The following is a 12,901-nucleotide window of genomic DNA, read 5'->3' as shown; positions in this document are numbered from 1 at the left end:
CTACATTTGGGTGCAACGAAGCTTCGACAGCATGTATGCGCACTATCTTTGTTGTGGAAAACTTGTACGAATTTGAAGAACCATCACTTATGTTTCAACGAAGACTACTTAATTTTATTTAATCAGACTTTTGTCAGTTAAAATAATTTAAATAAATAAACCAGTGACTTGGCCGACTACACCTTACAGCGAAGAAAATGGGAGTGATGCCATTAGGCCGCAAGTCTCCAATGAAAAATTTCTGAGTGTGGGAAACAAACTGAAGGGCAAAAAAGCGCCTGGTCCAGGTAAAATTCCCGATTTAGCTTTGAAATGTCAGAAATGTCTGAATGAAGGTCAATTTCTGGCCAGATGGAAAAAGCAGAAGTTAGTGCTCAAAACGGGGTAAGCCACTAGGGGATCCAGCATTGTACAGGCTGATTTGTCTGTTGGATACAGTTGGTAAGCTCTTGGAGATGATTATCCTCAACAGGCTGACGCAGTATATGGAAAGCGACCGAGGCCTGTCGGGATTGCAGTTTGGAATCCAGAAAGGAAACTCTGCAGTAATATATGAAGAAAAAAAAGAAACTCTGCAGTTGAGGCTATTCGTACAGTGCTTAAATAGCGGAAAGATGGCCAAACAGGAGCAGAGAGGTAATCTTTATTGTGCCGTAGCTACAATCGACACCAAGAACGCCTTCAACAGTGCCAACTGGAAGGTCATCGCCGAGCCACTATACATAACTCGAGTACTGAATGCGATGACTATCTGTGTAAGATCTTAGGTAGTTACTTTCAGAACCGGATCCTGGTATACGATAGTGCCGATGGGCAGAAGCGAGGGAATGCCTTTTCCTATCCCTCGCTGAACATTTGACAGAGTATAACATCGAAGATAAAAAAACGTCAAATCTGATACGAAAACGTCAATGTCGGTCGGATTGATTTCATTGTTTTGCTGTTCTGGTTGGGGCTCAGCCCTTGCACTTCTTAAGTTGCCGCGGTAGACACAGTGGATCTGGTTATGATCCAAAAAAATGATGTAATTTAAGTGAAAAACTCTTTATAATTCATATATGAACTCTCCGTTCGATAATAAAAGGAACGGCGAGATTTTCGTATCTATAGTAAACACGAGCAAGAAAACAGAAAAAGCAAATACATTCAATTTGACGTTTCTATGTTGTACTCGATGTTTTAGCTCATAGCACATTCCCTCGGGCAGAAGACCTCGAACATCACAGCTGGAGTTCCGAAAGGATCAGTTCTTGGTCCAACACTTTGGAATAGAATTTATAGTGGAGTGCTGACACTGAAGCTGCCCAAAGGGATGGTGATTGTTGGTATTGCAGATGAAATCGTGCCATCGGTGACAGGCGAGTCTGTGGAAGAGTTGGAATTGCTGGCTATCGAGGTGATCGGAATGATTGAAACTGGATGCAGGAAGTGAAGCTGAAGATTACACATCACATAACGGAGGTGCTATTGGTCAGCAAGGCGATCCAGTAAGGCGATCCAGTGGGCAGAAATCACCATCGACGACGAAACAATACTTTCATAGCGCGCTCAAGAATTTAGGCGTGATTATCGACGACCGACTGAACTTTAATAGTTACGACGACTACGCCTACAAGAAAGCGGCAAAGGCCGTCAACGCTGATCATGTCAAGTAGCTACAGTCCTAGTAGTAGTAAGCGACGTCCACTGGCCAGTGTAACATCTGCAATACTGTGATATGGAGGTCCAGCCTGGCTTGAGGCATTAGAGAAAAAGACTAAGAGAAATCAGACTAAACCGTGCAGTGTGTTCAGGCTCATGACCGTTCGAGTCGTGAGTGCGTACCAAACAATCTCGTCGGAGGCAGTATGTGTCATGGCTGGGATGATATCAATTGGTATTACCCTGACGGAGAACAGCGAATGTTTCCACCGAAGAAGCAGCAAAGAAGTTCGAAAGATGTTACTACCAGAGTCAATGACCCAGTGGCAACGGGATTGGGATGTGACGGCGAAGGGCCGTTGAACGCACCGACTCATTCCGGAACTCTCGATCTGGATGAGCAGAAAACATAGCGAGGTGAACTTTTACCTGACACAGTTTCTGTCCGGTCACGGTTGCTTCCGGCACTACCTGCATTGGTTCGGGCATGCAACGACACTTTTTTGCGCGGTATGTGAGCATGTTGAAGTAACACCGGATCATGTAGTTTTTCAATGCCCAAGATTCGAAGCGCTAAGAGTGGAAATCTTTACGTTAGATGTTGAAAATATGAAAACACGAATGTGTGAAAACGAGAATACTTGGAATGCCGACAACAGTGCAGTACCACAAATCATGATAGAGCTGCAGAAAATCTGGAGAAACTGTCAGCAAGCTAGTGGCGTGCGAGAAGTGTAAGAGCACAGCCTCCCTCCGAAGTAGTTGCCGGTGTTTAGTGAGGAAGCACTTCCTCGGATACCACACCGTGCCAGAGGGTAACACAAAAGTACACTAAAGTAACCACGAGACAACAAAAAACTACAGGCCAGGCTTTTGAGGCTCCACCTTCTTACTATAAAATACACACAGGACATGCTCAGTCGTTGCCATACGGAGCAGGAAAATTATGGTATAGATCTCTATGACATCTATGACTCGAAAGTGGAAGGTAATAGTATTGAAGAGAGATTATAGCCTACTGTTCTGCAATGACGAAATACTTCATACGGCCCACTATGACATAGAAAAGGCTAGGCTAGAGTGTATTAGCGTCCGTGTGGCGGCACCTGAATATATGAATTGTTCTCTGATCATGAAACGTTTCGATTTGAAACCTGCGAAATTCACAAAAACCAGCAACACGGACAAAACTGAAGATTAATGGGCACCTCGATGGTAACGGGAGGCCTTTTTCTGCGCTACCAATAGGATAAAACAATAAGTCTGCTCTCTTACAACGCGATTTTGTCAGGTTTGGTTTGTTTTCGACCGGTTCTGTTGCTAGATCCTCTTTGAACAAAAATTTTGGCGGTTGGTGACCTGCATGTTAGAATTCCAGGGGGTGCGGTGTAAAATCGAAGTTGCAAGATAAACTAAGTACAAGCAAGCAGTTTCGAAAATAACCGACAGTGAGATTGGTAGGTATTACAATTTTGGTAGGTATTCTAATCGCGAACGTCTTCCTGAACTTTTCCGGTTGGCAAATAAATATTTACCGACTCCTGGAAATGCGGTAGATACGGAACGCTGCGTAAGCCAGTATAACATGAATTATACGTTCCAAACATCAAAATATGACTCAAGACACCAAAAGATGACTGAAGACAGTTTGACGCAGTAGGGTAGGGAACATATTCTGAGCAGCTTTAGGAACCGCCTGTGTACTGGGACGAAATACTCGAAATGTGTTGGGTGAAATTCCAACAGAAGTATATCAATCTGTTCTCTATCTTTTTCTCTGTCAGAACCTGTTTTCAGATTGTAAAACTAAGTTAGCAGACTTCAACAATAATCAATAAAAGTTACCGATCGAGGGACACTATCCCAATCACCCCGAACCTATTTTAAGCAGTTTCCATCTGTTTTAAAGGCGTTTTTTTTCAGCGCCCGAAGTGGCTCCTGAATGGCTGCAATATAGGTCGAGTTGTATCAATTGCAATTATTCACAGATTTCGTTGTGATTAGCGGTATTTCTTATATTCGTAAGACAGCTAGACAACCAAAGTTTACGTTTTCATCATTGAGATTGTCGATATTGATCAAAATTCAGGAGTTTGAGGCCTGTTTTCTTCGACTGATTAAAATAGGCGCTACTGCTTAAGAGCAAGCCCACCAGTGGCTAAATTGAAGTTTCTAAAGCTAGTTTGGCAACTCCCACCATAACGCGGCAACAGCACCGGACGTTGCTTTGTTGGTTTGGGAAATAGCAATCCCCACCTCGGGTAGTAGCGAGTTATTAAATTTGGCAACGCGATAGCAACGAGCCGAATCGTTGCTATTTGATGAAATGTCAAACTGTTGTTTTTTTTTGTGCTCGATAGTGAATGTTCGTAATAATATTACGAAGATGATGAGTGTTTTGAATGCGGACTCAATTGGTCGGCCTCGGAAGACGAAGTGTTTTGCCTCGCTTGTTAAACACGTCGTAGGACGCAAGTGTCGGCATGAACCACTACTCAATTTTATTTCGGATTGAGCTGAAATTTTGCACAGGGTGTTTTTTCGGGCAGGTAAACATTTTGTAAGGTTTTTTTTATTGAGATGACCATTTTGGTTGGCATTTCGGTCTACAACCTAAACGATGCGGAAAGCTCAAATCCTCACAAGATTGGCCAATATTATTCAATAAACCTGGAAGGTTTAAGCAAATCTGCTCGGGAGTATTACCAACTATTTTCCCGTTTCGTCCGGTCGTTGTATAAAAAACCATTTTTCTCCTTTACCGCTGTTTCAATCTTCAAAAACAACTTAAGATGCGTTCGAAAGCGGCGTTGGAAATGGTCATCGGTATAGACCGTTGTTAAAACGCTTGATGGCACCTTCCTCCGTATGGCGTTTTTTTTTTGGGTATTTACTAGGCTGAGAGTCGCCCCGAATCTTTCCAAAAACCATTTTCTTAATCGCGTATAAGGAAATTTGTTTTGCAAAATCACTTTCTTCATCACTAGACTGCCGCGCATAGCAAGTCAGTCCCATTTGCATTTTCAGTAAAATTGAGTTATTACGCGTAAATGGTAGCTAACAATGCATAGTTTCGTAACAATGGATGAGCTCATGAACTTTGTTATGAAAAACTGCTGGAAAACATCCAAACATATTGTCCCATCTCGTAAAAAGCAATGATATAAAATCATATAAAAACGCGTTTTTCTCGGCTTGCTGAAAATGCAGGTGGGACTGACATGCTATTCGCGGCAGTAGAATCAATCAAATAATCGAAAACAATTTACGCGTTCTATATTTAAGTTCTTTTTGGCAGCAAATTTTTAAATAATAATAGCAAACTGTGGGAACCGAGACAGCGTGAAATACAGAATACAACTAATGACAGTTCGCCAGCTTTCAGTAGAATAGTCATTGAAGCCAACGTTGCGGGACGTGCCTAGTTTTACGGAATTACTTTAAATAAACATATAAGGATGAAAAAATTTATGTACGCACAAGTAAAAAAATCTGCAAAGGAATTATGCTATCGATAACTTGGGAGAACGGAAACAAAGTTAAAACAAAGTTATGTGAAACGGAGGGAACATTTTATGAAGTAGAAAGAACGTAGATCATTCCGGAAACGATTGACTGACGGATAAGTTGGTTATTACTAAATCCGCAAAAAATATGCGAAATACATCACAAACAAACATTTTGCCAACGCTGGCTAGTGACGGTCTTCAGAAATTGGCAACTGCCGGTGTGAAAAAGAAATAGTGGAATTGGTAATCCCCATTAGCAACGACCGGTGCGAAAATCGGTTGCTACCCAAAATAGCAACGGCCAGCGTTGTGAAAATAGCAACTCAAATGGCAACTCACGGGTGCGCTTGCTCTGTAGGATCGTTGCGCTAGCCCCGACATTGTCCCGACGCTAAACAGTCAACTGCGAAGTCTGTGTATAAATAAACAGAAGGTCAAGTTCCGAATGTAGCACCAAGGCTTTGCTTTGCTTTTGCCGCAACTGACATGTATCACGTTTAACTTGTTTGCTTGAATAAAGTGGGTGATTTATGGGTCCGTTACCCTATTCCAATATGAGCCAACCTTGTTTTTTCTCATTACGTTGTACTGAGTTACGTTATATTGAAGTAAAAAAAAATGCAAAAAAATGGTTACTCAAAGGTTCGCGAAAACTTTTTCTCTATCACCTAGCAGTATTTATAAATCTCTTTTATGCCCATTGAAAACAATTTTGCAGATTGGTGGAACTGTGCGAAATCACATGAGAAAAAATGAACTGTAACTCAAAACAATCTATAAATTGCTTTTTCACAAGTTCAGTTTGAATGAAAAGTAATGAAATAAATTCCTAGAGATAAATAAATTAGCCAGATTAGGATACAAAATAAAAGCCTTTTTTAAGAAGTATAAATAAAATGCAAATTCGAGGAAGAATCGCGTCATAAATTTATTTTTATTCTTCGATGACGACAGAAAACTGGAAGAATTATAACGAAGGCTTTCATTATTACTGCGTTTATTGAAGATTTTTTTTTAAATTTCACTGCAGCTGTTGCTGTTATTGTTTTAGAGAGGAAAAAAGCCTGGTGCTTATAGTACACTATGATGTTATCTGATTAATTTTGCTACGGTTAATTCTGTTTAGTTATATGCACAGCAAAAACCGGCGGCATGTTTTATGCATAAATAGCAGCGATAGGAAGGAGCAAATGTTCAGTTTGCTGCGCTGCGCTCATTATAACACGCAATAGCAGAAAACCGTACACGGGCCATCGGCCACGTTGAGTTATGATTGATGGTGACACAATAATTTTGTGGGCTGCCGTTTATCACAACCAATGACAGTGCAAAGAGTCAGTCAATCACGGTAAGCTATTTTCACGCTAACGTGTAGATTGTGCCGTAAAACGTGGCCCAACATAACGAATAAAAAATTATTGTTGCACTTAACGAGCTGCGTGACTGAAAATTCAAAATCTCATTCACCAGTTGACCTCAATAATTACGGTTCTCACACCACACTATACCACGCTGACAACTAGTTTACGGAAGCATACAGTAGACGAGGTATAAAGTAAAGGTGCGTTGTTTAATAAAAATCAACGAGTTAAAATCGACTCGTAGAATTGTGTAAAAAATAAACCATCCGTCCAACGTGCGGCTAAGGCCACTGTCCGAAAAATCAAAATGCTTATATGGATTTAATTATAACGATCGTTGATAGCCATTAACGGGGGCCACCAATTGCGGCAAACATATAAATTATTAATTAGCCATCATCACTGCGGTTCTGCTCTGTCCGGTATACCCATTGATGCCAAGTGACCGGGGCGTGAGTACAATACCATACCAAGCCACACTATTAGCGTGTATTTCATCGACAAGTACCTAACCTACACAGCGCGCATTTGAGAGGTGTATCGTACTGCTCACGTTAGCGACGCGGGCTAACAGAGCTATCAACATATTTGAAATGCACGTCTACACTCGACATGCCGTCAACGGTGCTGTTGAATCATAATTAACTCGTTTTTGGTTGAATCGTTTTGATTGGAAAGGTTTTTGGCTACCGATGTGCGGATTGTACTGGTCCCGCACATGACGAAAGCACCGAAACCGTCGAAGTGCCGATGTGGTTTGCAACTTTTCTATAGTGATGATTATGGTGCGGATTGTTCACTTAACATATTGATTGGTTAGCAGGATTGCGAAATAGACGGCCGTTGAACATTGGTGGGCAAATTTCAATCACCGATAATTTTCCCATCTTTGTTTAATCGAGCTGAAGTGAACGTGCGATTAATATGACAGTTTGTGTGAGAAGGTTAGGCTTCTTATTTCGAGTACGTTTGAGTGCATACTCAGAAAAATGAGCTATTTTGTTATGCATGATTGGTGTTACGGCATAAGGAACTTAACTAGTTAACTTAGTGAAAATATAAGTCATAAAATATTCGTTTCAATCACAAAGTGGCCGGAGGGTCAGAAATAAACTCTGAAAATAAAAATAAACTCTGTTTCCAGCAAATATGTCTCTAGTGGATCTTGTACGAGAATATTGTAGTTCAAAATGTTAAAATACATTATTTCTCGGTTGCTGGTACTTAGTGAGAACTTCTATCCGATTATGAATTTATTCATTCGTTTGTTATCTAGCTACGAAAACTGCTAAAGGTTTTTTAGCGAAACAATTTCATGCTACAAACCGGCATAATAGAAAAGATTTTTAGATTCTGTTTTTTCCGAATCACTGTATTTTCAAATGAATTTGTAATTCTCAGGTCTATGACAGCGATTCTCAAGCTCTTATTGACCGCGTACCCCTTGACGACATTTTCCAAACCAATTGTACCCCTTGGCTTGGTTTGTTCTCGCAGAGAGGGTGAGAGTAAGTAGAGTTCAGGTTTCAAATTAAACTATGGTTTGTTTGATTGTTACAGTTATGTTTCAAGAGCAAGATTGAAAAACAAATTAGGTATTATAACAAAAAAACCCATTGTCCGCCTTTACTGATTTTTTTGCGTAGCCCTAGGAGTACGCGTACGCCAGGATGACAACCGCTGGTCTATGAGAACTTCATTAAAATACCTTAAAACACATCCCTCCGCATAGCTTCCGCAGGTCTTACAACGTCACCACCGATTATACGAGTCGAATGAAAAAGTTAGTCAACATTGCGTTTTGTGAAGAGATCTGGCACCTCTGACATGTGAAACCCAGTTGCTTAATTGGCGATTTTCTCCATGATTGACGAGTCTTCATGACTACAGTGGTTGGTCTACGATATTTTTGCTGGGCATATGCCTCGGTTTTTTTCTCTCCATGTTTAGCTTAGACCTATCGGTCCATAAAGCTATCGGGTATTTTAAATGAGGCCCTGATATATTGTCTACTGTCAAACGTATGAGATTGAGACAAGGCTGCTATCTCCTTGGTCAAATACAATTCAAACGTACGACAATTGGCATGTTAGACCAGTGTTGTACCTCGAGAAATGTCTATTTTCTTGAAAGAGTAGTTAGCGGCTTGTGAGTTCGTGGGAGTTTTCTTTTTCATGGTATATTAATGTACATTTTATTGTTATGTTTCCATGATTTGCTGCATTCGGTATTAAGCTCCATTTGTCGATTCATACTACAGTCTTTTTATGTCACTTCGGCAGTAAAAGAAGCCCTTTTAGGCACAATCGTCGTATTTTCCGACATGCTATATATAATGTTCGCCGATGGCATCGATCATTCATAATTAGCAATTCAACCCTCGTCATCGACGCAAGTTTCTCGCACATATGTACATAAATTGTTTTCAGACCTACCAACGGCATTCACTGGCCGCAACGATGCATATAAAGCGACCAACTCCCAACGACCGATTCTGCTCCAATGAATTGTTCGACGTGCTTGACGAGCTTTGATCTTTTTAGTTTAACGGTGCATGTTTGACATTCAAATTGATTGATTACCATTTTAACTATCAATTAGCGTGTGATTTACGTATTCGAAATCAATGGTTTGGAAGCGCGTATGGTTTGGCAGGTTCAAAATAGAACCGAGCGGAATGAATTGGGTTTTGCTGTTTTTATTTTCGTTCAATGTCCAACTAGATAATTAAAGTCGGTTGTAAAATATCTGCAGTGTTCTTTCGAAAGTTTGTTAACATGACATATATTCTCCTATTAACAATTGTATTATCTGAAATTTTAGCTCAAGTTATAAAAATTAAAATCAATAGACTATGATTTTTTTGCAAAATAAGCTCATTAGTTAAGTTATGTAGTTTTAACAGTTTTTTACTATCAATTTAATGAATGTCATAAATTATATTGTCAAGAAGATATGAATAGATGGACTTAGGTGAGTTTTCTAGTTATCTACACTGAAAAACACTAGGTCGTGTTCTCGATATTGCCAAACAAACTGATTGCACTGTCCTTTATTCAACACGAAACTAATAGCTGTCGGTTTGCTATGAAATATGTCAGTCTACTGTCACTCTCGACGAAGAAAATGGCCTGTCAAGTTGTCAAAACTCTTCCAACACGTTCACCATCAGAATGATTTCATCGTGTAGCATTTGCGACAGCATTGCTATTTTTAGTGCAGCGGTAACAAAGAGGTAGTTTGAATGCGTCACGTAGTGAAGTTGCCAGCCTGTTGCAATTTGCGATACACTCGGAACTCTCAAATTCCAATGGTCCAAAATACGCTTTATGTTATTTTTTGTATTGGAAACGCGTTTTAAAGTTTAGTCGGTCAGAAGGTGAATTGTAGTAAACCGAGGAAAATAAATTGAAAACTAAATTATGTTTGAAAGAGCTGGGTTTGTGTCGTATGGAGACTTAAAAGGAAATCTTCCAAAGTGAGAATTTCTATGAGCATCTCACCGGCAACACTACGAAAAATTACAGGAGGGTTGTGTGCAAAGCCACGACCGCAAGGTTGAAGTAGAATACTTTTACACAGCTCTACTTACGGCCGTAAATTAACCTACGGCCGGCGTATCGGTTCGCGCCGCTTATCGCGTTCAGCCTGGCAGAGGCCTAATGCGCACGGCCAACACAATAGAAAGGTGTTTTCACATTGAAAATTAGACACGGCTTTACTGGAGTAAGTGTTGGCAAATGCATCTGCCGCTAATACCGCCGCTATCGTACGAAAAATGACGCGCGTCTAAGAACACCCGAACTGTTTCGCCGTGCCGCTTCCATTCATTTCCTTATTAGATCGGCCTTGGGGAAGTACCGGCTGCACCTACCGCTGAGGCTGTTACCATACTGCTACTGGTACCCAAAGCTATTAAATCTTCAAATTAAGTGTTTTATTTGTCCTCAAAAGAACAATTGTTCAATACCATATCGGATATGATACAATCGCATCTCCGTAATATTACCGACAGTAATATTCTTCTAAACAAAATGATCCTACTTTTCCATTACAGGAAGTGCCGGCTGATGTACCGCAAAAATCTCGCCCGATCGCTCGCGTTGGCGTTCAGCCTGGCAGAGGCCTGAGACGTGGTGACCAACCACAGGGCAAGTGATTTGTTTAATTTGAAGGCAGCCACAGGCGTGACCCGCTGCTATGGTCTGTTACTGCTGAGTGCCGATATCTGCTGTTACTGCTGTCAACGTTGTGGACGGTCCATCCAATTCACCTTCCGACTAATGAATGTAGCTAGTTTTCTCAGAAACACTCTTTTATAGCCGAAGGGTGCTACGTAATAGGCCACGCCTTTCAGTTCAGGTTTACCATTTCCTTATGTTCTTTAGACGAATTATTCCACAATTCGCATTTGATTTTTGTATCCAGCGAATAAACACCGATGGTGCTCTCTCACACGCAACGGTTTCAACCCGTATCTTATTGCGGTTTTATAACATCAAGCGATTTCGTTTGCTCGCTGTTGCGTGTTGCATCATGTTGCAACTTGGCAGCTGGGAGACGACGAGATTCTGTTACTGCTGATTGATTGAATCGACTTCATATTAGCTCTGCATAGTCGAACTAACTGTCTTTGTGAATGCGATCTAACAGGGCAGTTTATTATTCAAAGTTGGTTATGCTGATCGCAGCCTTTGCGTTGCCCCTAGAGTGGGGGGTTTACTATATAAAGTAAAAGTAAAAATTAGACAACTACAACAGAATTTGATTGCATCCCGTACAGAATGTCTGCTTGTGTTAATGTCAGAAAATTATTAACCTTCAATTATTTGTTTATTTGCCTTGAATAAAGCATTTTGCGGTACAAAATCGGTTTCTGATTACAACTTTTGAGCTGCCCTAACATTGGGGGAATTAAGATACACGGACAACATGCACTGTGGAAGCTATTTTACATTCAGTAAATTCGACGGGTGCGACAGATTTAAATTGCTAGGATGCAACACAAAATGCTTGCTTGCGTTGACAAAAATAATTAACTTTCAATGACTTGTTTATTTGCCTTGAAAAAGGCATTTTAATTTCCAAAATTGGATTTCCTGATGGCAATCTTCATGCTGCCCCAACACGGGGGGAAAAATGGCTGTCTGGCGACACACGCTGAGAAAAACCGCGCTGCTCCTGAGACGTGGTGACCACAGGGCTAGTGCTGCTGCTAGGGAGGACGACTGCTGTTGTCGCTGTCTAGAACTATTATGAGCGGCTCCGGCTGAAACAGGCTCTTATATAGGCCAAATAGCATGTTTTCAATTGCAAGGTATATGATCCTGTCAACCGTGCTTGGCAAGCAAGCATATAACGACCAATCAGAGGTCGAATTTTTCGTTTTGACAAGGCTTGACTATTTTCAATAGTACAATAGTGTGAATAATAAAATTACAATTATCTTGTTTTGGGAAGAATCTTAGAAGATTTTTCAATCTATTGCTGCAAGAACGAAGGAAATCCATCGAATACTAACCGATTCATTAGCATTTGAAATTGGACATATTTTTCACTTTTTTCGGTTTTAGATTTTCATTTCACATCCCTATGTAGCCGAACTTCCTGAGAGAAGTACAGTCGCCGTTCGATAACTGCAAGTCTTTTAACTGCAACGCTTTTTAACTGCAAGACCGATAACTGCAACAACTTTGCAGTTATCGGACCGCAATCCGTTAAATCTGAAGTCAAAGTCATATTCGACATTAAAGTGACAAATCTTGCGGGGGGATTCTAAATGCAATCGAAAATAAAAAATTGTTGAATCTCTAGAAACATTTCAAAAGGACTTTTCATTTTTCTCGATTTTTTTCGATTCCGTTTACTTGTTGTCTCTTCATTCTAAATGGGAGATCTCCACTGTTAATCAATGAAGCCAAATCACCATGGTATGTGGTTCACTTTCCGTAATTATTATAAGAGAAAAAAATTCCTTTTGCATTGTTTGGCTAGCTTTCACGTCACGAATCCTGCTGATATTGATGTTGCTTTTACTTGCGTTACGTCAGCGGTTCCGAGCCTTCTGTCAAAATTTCATTCATGAATTGAGTTCAGAAACGTCTCGTAAAATGGTCTTCTGTAGTGATGAACTTTATCTTCGCCTACATATTGGTTATGTAAAGTAGTTACTAAAACGCAATAAATTATGATGCGGAAATATGACTATCAAATTGATTATTCAAAAAGCTTACATATTTTAGTTTTCTGCTATTTTTTGCTACTATGTACTTCATTAAAAAAATGCATTTCGACATCATTGAAAACAAAAATGGTAGTGACGGACCCCCCTCTAAATTTTGGCATGTGTCAAGTGTTGCAGTTATCGAACGGCATTCGATAACTGCAATG

The 12,901-nt window shown here is 40.3% G+C and overlaps 1 long non-coding RNA gene across 1 annotated transcript in view; it reads left to right on the top strand.

Moving 5' to 3' along the window:
* Positions 1 to 6,361: 6,361 nt before the first annotated feature.
* LOC129730585 (uncharacterized) overlaps positions 6,362 to 12,901 on the top strand; it is a 44,962-nt gene continuing 38,422 nt past the window's right edge. Inside the window, exon 1 of the long non-coding RNA XR_008728883.1 lies at positions 6,362 to 6,498. This is a non-coding gene — a long non-coding RNA (uncharacterized LOC129730585). The remainder of the gene's footprint in view (positions 6,499 to 12,901) is intronic.

The sequence above is a fragment of the Wyeomyia smithii genome, chromosome 3 (assembly GCF_029784165.1).
Source record: "Wyeomyia smithii strain HCP4-BCI-WySm-NY-G18 chromosome 3, ASM2978416v1, whole genome shotgun sequence".
Lineage (NCBI taxonomy): Eukaryota > Metazoa > Arthropoda > Insecta > Diptera > Culicidae > Wyeomyia > Wyeomyia smithii.
Note: the sequence above shows the minus strand (reverse complement) of the source record. Positions and strands in the feature narration are given on the sequence as shown.